We start from the raw sequence: 7,500 nt of genomic DNA on the forward strand, positions 1-7,500 counted from the left end.
TACTAACCAGGCCCGACCCTGCTTAGCTTCCGAGATCAGACGAGATCGGGCGTTGCCAGGCTGGTATGGCCGTACGAAATAAGTTGACAACCATAGGCTACTTATCCATATACAGATTTAGCAATTGACAATGCAAGGTGGTCTCTCTCTCTCTCGTGTCAAAATGAAAACAGCTTCCAGCCCCTTTCATGAAGGACTACTTGTGCATATTGCAAGATTTCAGTTTCTAAGTGAATGAACAAAAGAGCATACAGCACCTGGTATTCCCAGGCGGTCTCCCATCCAAGTACTAACCAGGCCCGACCCTGCTTAGCTTCCGAGATCAGACGTGATCGGGCGTTGCCAGGCTGGTATGGCCGTACGAAATAAGTTGACAACCATAGGCTACTTATCCATATACAGATTTAGCAATTGACAATGCAAGATGGTCTCTCTCTCTCTCTCTCTCTCTCTCTCGTGTCAAAATGAAAACAGCTTCCAGCCCCTTTCATGAAGGACTACTTGTGCATATTGCAAGATGTCAGTTTCTAAGTGAATGAGCAAAAGAGCATACAGCACCTGGTATTCCCAGGCGGTCTCCCATCCAAGTACTAACCAGGCCTGACCCTGCTTAGCTTCCGAGATCAGACGAGATCGGGCGTTGCCAGGCTGGTATGGCCGTACGAAATAAGTTGACAACCATAGGCTACTTATCCATATACAGATTTAGCAATTGACAATGCAAGGTAGTCTCTCTCTCTCTCTCTCGTGTCAAAATGAAAACAGCTTCCAGCCCCTTTCATGAAGGACTACTTGTGCATATTGCAAGATGTCAGTTTCTAAGTGAATGAGCAAAAGAGCATACAGCACCTGGTATTCCCAGGCGGTCTCCCATCCAAGTACTAACCAGGCCCGACCCTGCTTAGCTTCCGAGATCAGACGAGATCGGGCGTTGCCAGGCTGGTATGGCCGTACGAAATAAGTTGACAACCATAGGCTACTTATCCATATACAGATTTAGCAATTGACAATGCAAGGTGGTCTCTCTCTCTCTCGTGTCAAAATGAAAACAGCTTCCAGCCCCTTTCATGAAGGACTACTTGTGCATATTGCAAGATTTCAGTTTCTAAGTGAATGAGCAAAAGAGCATACAGCACCTGGTATTCCCAGGCGGTCTCCCATCCAAGTACTCACCAGGCCCGACCCTGGCCCGACCCTGCTTAGCTTCCGAGATCAGACGAGATCGGGCGTTGCCAGGCTAGTATGGCCGTACGAAATAAGTTGACAACCATAGGCTACTTATCCATATACAGATTTAGCAATTGACAATGCAAGGTAGTCTCTCTCTCTCTCTCTCTCTCTCTCTCTCTCTCTCTCTCTCTCGTGTCAAAATGAAAACAGCTTCCAGCCCCTTTCATGAAGGACTACTTGTGCATATTGCAAGATGTCAGTTTCTAAGTGAATGAGCAAAAGAGCATACAGCACCTGGTATTCCCAGGCGGTCTCCCATCCAATTACTAACCAGGCCCGACCCTGCTTAGCTTCCGAGATCAGACGAGATCGGGCGTTGCCAGGCTGGTATGGCCGTACGAAATAAGTTGACAACCATAGGCTACTTATCCATATACAGATTTAGCAATTGACAATGCAAGGTAGTCTCTCTCTCTCTCTCTCTCTCTCTCTCTCTCTCTCGTGTCAAAATGAAAACAGCTTCCAGCCCCTTTCATGAAGGACTACTTGTGCATATTGCAAGATGTCAGTTTCTAAGTGAATGAGCAAAAGAGCATACAGCACCTGGTATTCCCAGGCGGTCTCCCATCCAAGTACTAACCAGGCCCGACCCTGCTTAGCTTCCGAGATCAGACGAGATCGGGCGTTGCCAGGCTGGTATGGCCGTACCAAATAAGTTGACAACCATAGGCTACTTATCCATATACAGATTTAGCAATTGACAATGCAAGGTAGTCTCTCTCTCTCTCTCTCTCTCTCGTGTCAAAATGAAAACAGCTTCCAGCCCCTTTCATGAAGGACTACTTGTGCATATTGCAAGATGTCAGTTTCTAAGTGAATGAGCAAAAGAGCATACAGCACCTGGTATTCCCAGGCGGTCTCCCATCCAAGTACTAACCAGGCCCGACCCTGCTTAGCTTCCGAGATCAGACGAGATCGGGCGTTGCCAGGCTGGTATGGCCGTACGAAATAAGTTGACAACCATAGGCTACTTATCCATATACAGATTTAGCAATTGACAATGCAAGGTAGTCTCTCTCTCTCTCTCTCTCTCTCGTGTCAAAATGAAAACAGCTTCCAGCCCCTTTCATGAAGGACTACTTGTGCATATTGCAAGATGTCAGTTTCTAAGTGAATGAGCAAAAGAGCATACAGCACCTGGTATTCCCAGGCGGTCTCCCATCCAAGTACTAACCAGGCCCGACCCTGCTTAGCTTCCGAGATCAGACGAGATCGGGCGTTGCCAGGCTGGTATGGCCGTACCAAATAAGTTGACAACCATAGGCTTCTTATCCATATACAGATTTAGCAATTGACAATGCAAGGTAGTCTCTCTCTCTCTCTCTCTCTCTCGTGTCAAAATGAAAACAGCTTCCAGCCCCTTTCATGAAGGACTACTTGTGCATATTGCAAGATTTCAGTTTCTAAGTGAATGAGCAAAAGAGCATACAGCACCTGGTATTCCCAGGCGGTCACCCATCCAAGTACTAACCAGGCCCTAGCCTGCTTAGCTTCCGAGATCAGACGAGATCGGGCGTTGCCAGGCTGGTATGGCCGTACGAAATAAGTTGACAACCATAGGCTACTTATCCATATACAGATTTAGCAATTGACAATGCAAGGTGGTCTCTCTCTCTCTCTCTCTCTCTCTCGTGTCAAAATGAAAACAGCTTCCAGCCCCTTTCATGAAGGACTACTTGTGCATATTGCAAGATGTCAGTTTCTAAGTGAATGAGCAAAAGAGCATACAGCACCTGGTATTCCCAGGCGGTCTCCCATCCAAGTACTAACCAGGCCCGACCCTGCTTAGCTTCCGAGATCAGACGAGATCGGGCGTTGCCAGGCTGGTATGGCCGTACGAAATAAGTTGACAACCATAGGCTACTTATCCATATACAGATTTAGCAATTGACAATGCAAGGTAGTCTCTCTCTCTCTCTCTCTCGTGTCAAAATGAAAACAGCTTCCAGCCCCTTTCATGAAGGACTACTTGTGCATATTGCAAGATGTCAGTTTCTAAGTGAATGAGCAAAAGAGCATACAGCACCTGGTATTCCCAGGCGGTCTCCCATCCAAGTACTAACCAGGCCCTACCCGGCTTAGCTTCCGAGATCAGACGAGATCGGGCGTTGCCAGGCTGGTATGGCCGTACGAAATAAGTTGACAACCATAGGCTACTTATCCATATACAGATTTAGCAATTGACAATGCAAGGTGGTCTCTCTCTCTCTCGTGTCAAAATGAAAACAGCTTCCAGCCCCTTTCATGAAGGACTACTTGTGCATATTGCAAGATTTCAGTTTCTAAGTGAATGAGCAAAAGAGCATACAGCACCTGGTATTCCCAGGCGGTCTCCCATCCAAGTACTAACCAGGACCGACCCTGGCCCGACCCTGCTTAGCTTCCGAGATCAGACGAGATCGGGCGTTGCCAGGCTGGTATGGCCGTACAAAATAAGTTGACAACCATAGGCTACTTATCCATATACAGATTTAGCAATTGACAATGCAAAGTAGTCTCTCTCTCTCTCTCTCTCTCTCTCTCTCTCGTGTCAAAATGAAAACAGCTTCCAGCCCCTTTCATGAAGGACTACTTGTGCATATTGCAAGATGTCAGTTTCTAAGTGAATGAGCAAAAGAGCATACAGCACCTGGTATTCCCAGGCGGTCTCCCATCCAATTACTAACCAGGCCCGACCCTGCTTAGCTTCCGAGATCAGACGAGATCGGGCGTTGCCAGGCTGGTATGGCCGTACGAAATAAGTTGACAACCATAGGCTACTTATCCATATACAGATTTAGCAATTGACAATGCAAGGTAGTCTCTCTCTCTCTCTCTCTCTCTCTCTCTCTCTCTCTCTCGTGTCAAAATGAAAACAGCTTCCAGCCCCTTTCATGAAGGACTACTTGTGCATATTGCAAGATTTCAGTTTCTAAGTGAATGAGCAAAAGAGCATACAGCACCTGGTATTCCCAGGCGGTCTCCCATCCAAGTACTAACCAGGCCCGACCCTGCTTAGCTTCCGAGATCAGACGAGATCGGGCGTTGCCAGGCTGGTATGGCCGTACGAAATAAGTTGACAACCATAGGCTACTTATCCATATACAGATTTAGCAATTGACAATGCAAGGTGGTCTCTCTCTCTCTCTCTCGTGTCAAAATGAAAACAGCTTCCAGCCCCTTTCATGAAGGACTACTTGTGCATATTGCAAGATTTCAGTTTCTAAGTGAATGAGCAAAAGAGCATACAGCACCTGGTATTCCCAGGCGGTCTCCCATCCAAGTACTAACCAGGCCCGACCCTGCTTAGCTTCCGAGATCAGACGAGATCGGGCGTTGCCAGGCTGGTATGGCCGTACAAAATAAGTTGACAACCATAGGCTACTTATCCATATACAGATTTAGCAATTGACAATGCAAGGTGGTCTCTCTCTCTCTCTCTCGTGTCAAAATGAAAACAGCTTCCAGCCCCTTTCATGAAGGACTACTTGTGCATATTGCAAGATTTCAGTTTCTAAGTGAATGAGCAAAAGAGCATACAGCACCTGGTATTCCCAGGCGGTCTCCCATCCAAGTACTAACCAGGCCCGACCCTGCTTAGCTTCCGAGATCAGACGAGATCGGGCGTTGCCAGGCTGGTATGGCCGTACGAAATAAGTTGACAACCATAGGCTACTTATCCATATACAGATTTAGCAATTGACAATGCAAGGTAGTCTCTCTCTCTCTCTCTCTCTCTCTCTCTCGTGTCAAAATGAAAACAGCTTCCAGCCCCTTTCATGAAGGACTACTTGTGCATATTGCAAGATGTCAGTTTCTAAGTGAATGAGCAAAAGAGCATACAGCACCTGGTATTCCCAGGCGGTCTCCCATCCAAGTACTAACCAGGCCCGACCCTGCTTAGCTTCCGAGATCAGACGAGATCGGGCGTTGCCAGGCTGGTATGGCCGTACGAAATAAGTTGACAACCATAGGCTACTTATCCATATACAGATTTAGCAATTGACAATGCAAGGTAGTCTCTCTCTCTCTCTCTCTCTCTCTCTCTCTCGTGTCAAAATGAAAACAGCTTCCAGCCCCTTTCATGAAGGACTACTTGTGCATATTGCAAGATGTCAGTTTCTAAGTGAATGAGCAAAAGAGCATACAGCACCTGGTATTCCCAGGCGGTCTCCCATCCAAGTACTAACCAGGCCCGACCCTGCTTAGCTTCCGAGATCAGACGAGATCGGGCGTTGCCAGGCTGGTATGGCCGTACGAAATAAGTTGACAACCATAGGCTACTTATCCATATACAGATTTAGCAATTGACAATGCAAGGTGGTCTCTCTCTCTCTCGTGTCAAAATGAAAACAGCTTCCAGCCCCTTTCATGAAGGACTACTTGTGCATATTGCAAGATTTCAGTTTCTAAGTGAATGAGCAAAAGAGCATACAGCACCTGGTATTCCCAGGCGGTCTCCCATCCAAGTACTAACCAGGCCCGACCCTGCTTAGCTTCCGAGATCAGACGAGATCGGGCGTTGCCAGGCTGGTATGGCCGTACAAAATACGTTGACAACCATAGGCTACTTATCCATATACAGATTTAGCAATTGACAATGCAAGGTAGTCTCTCTCTCTCTCTCTCTCTCGTGTCAAAATGAAAACAGCTTCCAGCCCCTTTCATGAAGGACTACTTGTGCATATTGCAAGATGTCAGTTTCTAAGTGAATGAGCAAAAGAGCATACAGCACCTGGTATTCCCAGGCGGTCTCCCATCCAAGTACTAACCAGGCCCGACCCTGCTTAGCTTCCGAGATCAGACGAGATCGGGCGTTGCCAGGCTGGTATGGCCGTACGAAATAAGTTGACAACCATAGGCTACTTATCCATATACAGATTTAGCAATTGACAATGCAAGGTAGTCTCTCTCTCTCTCTCTCGTGTCAAAATGAAAACAGCTTCCAGCCCCTTTCATGAAGGACTACTTGTGCATATTGCAAGATGTCAGTTTCTAAGTGAATGAGCAAAAGAGCATACAGCACCTGGTATTCCCAGGCGGTCTCCCATCCAAGTACTAACCAGGCCCGACCCTGCTTAGCTTCCGAGATCAGACGAGATCGGGCGTTGCCAGGCTGGTATGGCCGTACGAAATAAGTTGACAACCATAGGCTACTTATCCATATACAGATTTAGCAATTGACAATGCAAGGTGGTCTCTCTCTCTCTCGTGTCAAAATGAAAACAGCTTCCAGCCCCTTTCATGAAGGACTACTTGTGCATATTGCAAGATTTCAGTTTCTAAGTGAATGAGCAAAAGAGCATACAGCACCTGGTATTCCCAGGCGGTCTCCCATCCAAGTACTAACCAGGCCCGACCCTGGCCCGACCCTGCTTAGCTTCCGAGATCAGACGAGATCGGGCGTTGCCAGGCTAGTATGGCCGTACGAAATAAGTTGACAACCATAGGCTACTTATCCATATACAGATTTAGCAATTGACAATGCAAGGTAGTCTCTCTCTCTCTCTCTCTCTCTCTCTCTCTCTCTCTCGTGTCAAAATGAAAACAGCTTCCAGCCCCTTTCATGAAGGACTACTTGTGCATATTGCAAGATGTCAGTTTCTAAGTGAATGAGCAAAAGAGCATACAGCACCTGGTATTCCCAGGCGGTCTCCCATCCAATTACTAACCAGGCCCGACCCTGCTTAGCTTCCGAGATCAGACGAGATCGGGCGTTGCCAGGCTGGTATGGCCGTACGAAATAAGTTGACAACCATAGGCTACTTATCCATATACAGATTTAGCAATTGACAATGCAAGGTAGTCTCTCTCTCTCTCTCTCTCTCTCTCTCTCTCTCGTGTCAAAATGAAAACAGCTTCCAGCCCCTTTCATGAAGGACTACTTGTGCATATTGCAAGATTTCAGTTTCTAAGTGAATGAGCAAAAGAGCATACAGCACCTGGTATTCCCAGGCGGTCTCCCATCCAAGTACTAACCAGGCCCGACCCTGCTTAGCTTCCGAGATCAGACGAGATCGGGCGTTGCCAGGCTGGTATGGCCGTACAAAATAAGTTGACAACCATAGGCTACTTATCCATATACAGATTTAGCAATTGACAATGCAAGGTGGTCTCTCTCTCTCTCTCTCTCTCTCGTGTCAAAATGAAAACAGCTTCCAGCCCCTTTCATGAAGGACTACTTGTGCATATTGCAAGATTTCAGTTTCTAAGTGAATGAGCAAAAGAGCATACAGCACCTGGTATTCCCAGGCGGTCTCCCATCCAAGTACTAACCAGGCCCGACCCTGC

At 47.2% G+C, this 7,500-nt stretch overlaps 23 non-coding genes and 3 pseudogenes across 23 annotated transcripts in view; all 26 read right to left on the reverse strand.

Moving 5' to 3' along the window:
• The window catches only part of LOC146262390 (5S ribosomal RNA), a 119-nt gene extending 42 nt beyond the window's left edge, over window positions 1-77 (reverse strand). Inside the window, exon 1 of the ribosomal RNA XR_014724882.1 lies at window positions 1-77. This exon is cut by the window's left edge and continues 42 nt beyond it. This is a non-coding gene — a ribosomal RNA (5S ribosomal RNA).
• A 168-nt stretch (window positions 78-245) lies between these two features.
• On the reverse strand, window positions 246-364 carry LOC146262391 (5S ribosomal RNA). The gene has a single exon (XR_014727612.1). It is a non-coding gene; the product is annotated as a 5S ribosomal RNA (ribosomal RNA).
• Window positions 365-546: 182 nt separating this feature from the next.
• Window positions 547-665, reverse strand: LOC146262392 (5S ribosomal RNA). The gene has a single exon (XR_014729155.1). It is a non-coding gene; the product is annotated as a 5S ribosomal RNA (ribosomal RNA).
• A 172-nt stretch (window positions 666-837) lies between these two features.
• LOC146262393 (5S ribosomal RNA) lies at window positions 838-956 on the reverse strand. The gene has a single exon (XR_014724883.1). It is a non-coding gene; the product is annotated as a 5S ribosomal RNA (ribosomal RNA).
• A 168-nt stretch (window positions 957-1,124) lies between these two features.
• On the reverse strand, window positions 1,125-1,254 carry LOC146262394 (5S ribosomal RNA; annotated as a pseudogene).
• Window positions 1,255-1,452: 198 nt separating this feature from the next.
• Window positions 1,453-1,571, reverse strand: LOC146262395 (5S ribosomal RNA). Its single transcript, XR_014729225.1, has one exon. It is a non-coding gene; the product is annotated as a 5S ribosomal RNA (ribosomal RNA).
• A 190-nt stretch (window positions 1,572-1,761) lies between these two features.
• Window positions 1,762-1,880, reverse strand: LOC146262396 (5S ribosomal RNA). The gene has a single exon (XR_014729052.1). It is a non-coding gene; the product is annotated as a 5S ribosomal RNA (ribosomal RNA).
• Window positions 1,881-2,058: 178 nt separating this feature from the next.
• Window positions 2,059-2,177, reverse strand: LOC146262397 (5S ribosomal RNA). The gene has a single exon (XR_014724885.1). It is a non-coding gene; the product is annotated as a 5S ribosomal RNA (ribosomal RNA).
• A 178-nt stretch (window positions 2,178-2,355) lies between these two features.
• On the reverse strand, window positions 2,356-2,474 carry LOC146262398 (5S ribosomal RNA). The gene has a single exon (XR_014729053.1). It is a non-coding gene; the product is annotated as a 5S ribosomal RNA (ribosomal RNA).
• A 178-nt stretch (window positions 2,475-2,652) lies between these two features.
• On the reverse strand, window positions 2,653-2,771 carry LOC146262399 (5S ribosomal RNA). Its single transcript, XR_014724895.1, has one exon. It is a non-coding gene; the product is annotated as a 5S ribosomal RNA (ribosomal RNA).
• A 180-nt stretch (window positions 2,772-2,951) lies between these two features.
• Window positions 2,952-3,070, reverse strand: LOC146262400 (5S ribosomal RNA). The gene has a single exon (XR_014724886.1). It is a non-coding gene; the product is annotated as a 5S ribosomal RNA (ribosomal RNA).
• Window positions 3,071-3,244: 174 nt separating this feature from the next.
• LOC146262401 (5S ribosomal RNA) lies at window positions 3,245-3,363 on the reverse strand. The gene has a single exon (XR_014728477.1). It is a non-coding gene; the product is annotated as a 5S ribosomal RNA (ribosomal RNA).
• Window positions 3,364-3,531: 168 nt separating this feature from the next.
• Window positions 3,532-3,661, reverse strand: LOC146262402 (5S ribosomal RNA; annotated as a pseudogene).
• Window positions 3,662-3,847: 186 nt separating this feature from the next.
• On the reverse strand, window positions 3,848-3,966 carry LOC146262403 (5S ribosomal RNA). The gene has a single exon (XR_014729226.1). It is a non-coding gene; the product is annotated as a 5S ribosomal RNA (ribosomal RNA).
• Window positions 3,967-4,160: 194 nt separating this feature from the next.
• On the reverse strand, window positions 4,161-4,279 carry LOC146262404 (5S ribosomal RNA). Its single transcript, XR_014724887.1, has one exon. It is a non-coding gene; the product is annotated as a 5S ribosomal RNA (ribosomal RNA).
• Window positions 4,280-4,451: 172 nt separating this feature from the next.
• On the reverse strand, window positions 4,452-4,570 carry LOC146262405 (5S ribosomal RNA). The gene has a single exon (XR_014728132.1). It is a non-coding gene; the product is annotated as a 5S ribosomal RNA (ribosomal RNA).
• A 172-nt stretch (window positions 4,571-4,742) lies between these two features.
• Window positions 4,743-4,861, reverse strand: LOC146262406 (5S ribosomal RNA). Its single transcript, XR_014724888.1, has one exon. It is a non-coding gene; the product is annotated as a 5S ribosomal RNA (ribosomal RNA).
• A 184-nt stretch (window positions 4,862-5,045) lies between these two features.
• LOC146262407 (5S ribosomal RNA) lies at window positions 5,046-5,164 on the reverse strand. The gene has a single exon (XR_014724890.1). It is a non-coding gene; the product is annotated as a 5S ribosomal RNA (ribosomal RNA).
• A 186-nt stretch (window positions 5,165-5,350) lies between these two features.
• On the reverse strand, window positions 5,351-5,469 carry LOC146262408 (5S ribosomal RNA). The gene has a single exon (XR_014724891.1). It is a non-coding gene; the product is annotated as a 5S ribosomal RNA (ribosomal RNA).
• A 168-nt stretch (window positions 5,470-5,637) lies between these two features.
• LOC146262409 (5S ribosomal RNA) lies at window positions 5,638-5,756 on the reverse strand. The gene has a single exon (XR_014728133.1). It is a non-coding gene; the product is annotated as a 5S ribosomal RNA (ribosomal RNA).
• A 176-nt stretch (window positions 5,757-5,932) lies between these two features.
• LOC146262410 (5S ribosomal RNA) lies at window positions 5,933-6,051 on the reverse strand. Its single transcript, XR_014724892.1, has one exon. It is a non-coding gene; the product is annotated as a 5S ribosomal RNA (ribosomal RNA).
• Window positions 6,052-6,223: 172 nt separating this feature from the next.
• Window positions 6,224-6,342, reverse strand: LOC146262411 (5S ribosomal RNA). The gene has a single exon (XR_014724893.1). It is a non-coding gene; the product is annotated as a 5S ribosomal RNA (ribosomal RNA).
• Window positions 6,343-6,510: 168 nt separating this feature from the next.
• LOC146262412 (5S ribosomal RNA) lies at window positions 6,511-6,640 on the reverse strand (annotated as a pseudogene).
• Window positions 6,641-6,832: 192 nt separating this feature from the next.
• LOC146262413 (5S ribosomal RNA) lies at window positions 6,833-6,951 on the reverse strand. Its single transcript, XR_014729227.1, has one exon. It is a non-coding gene; the product is annotated as a 5S ribosomal RNA (ribosomal RNA).
• Window positions 6,952-7,139: 188 nt separating this feature from the next.
• Window positions 7,140-7,258, reverse strand: LOC146262414 (5S ribosomal RNA). The gene has a single exon (XR_014728134.1). It is a non-coding gene; the product is annotated as a 5S ribosomal RNA (ribosomal RNA).
• A 178-nt stretch (window positions 7,259-7,436) lies between these two features.
• Window positions 7,437-7,500, reverse strand: part of LOC146262415 (5S ribosomal RNA) — a 119-nt gene continuing 55 nt past the window's right edge. The window contains exon 1 of the ribosomal RNA XR_014724894.1: window positions 7,437-7,500. This exon is cut by the window's right edge and continues 55 nt beyond it. This is a non-coding gene — a ribosomal RNA (5S ribosomal RNA).

The sequence above is a fragment of the Hypomesus nipponensis genome, chromosome 12 (genome assembly GCF_054491055.1).
Source record: "Hypomesus nipponensis isolate SF chromosome 12, ASM5449105v1, whole genome shotgun sequence".
Classification (NCBI taxonomy): Eukaryota; Metazoa; Chordata; class Actinopteri; order Osmeriformes; family Osmeridae; genus Hypomesus; species Hypomesus nipponensis.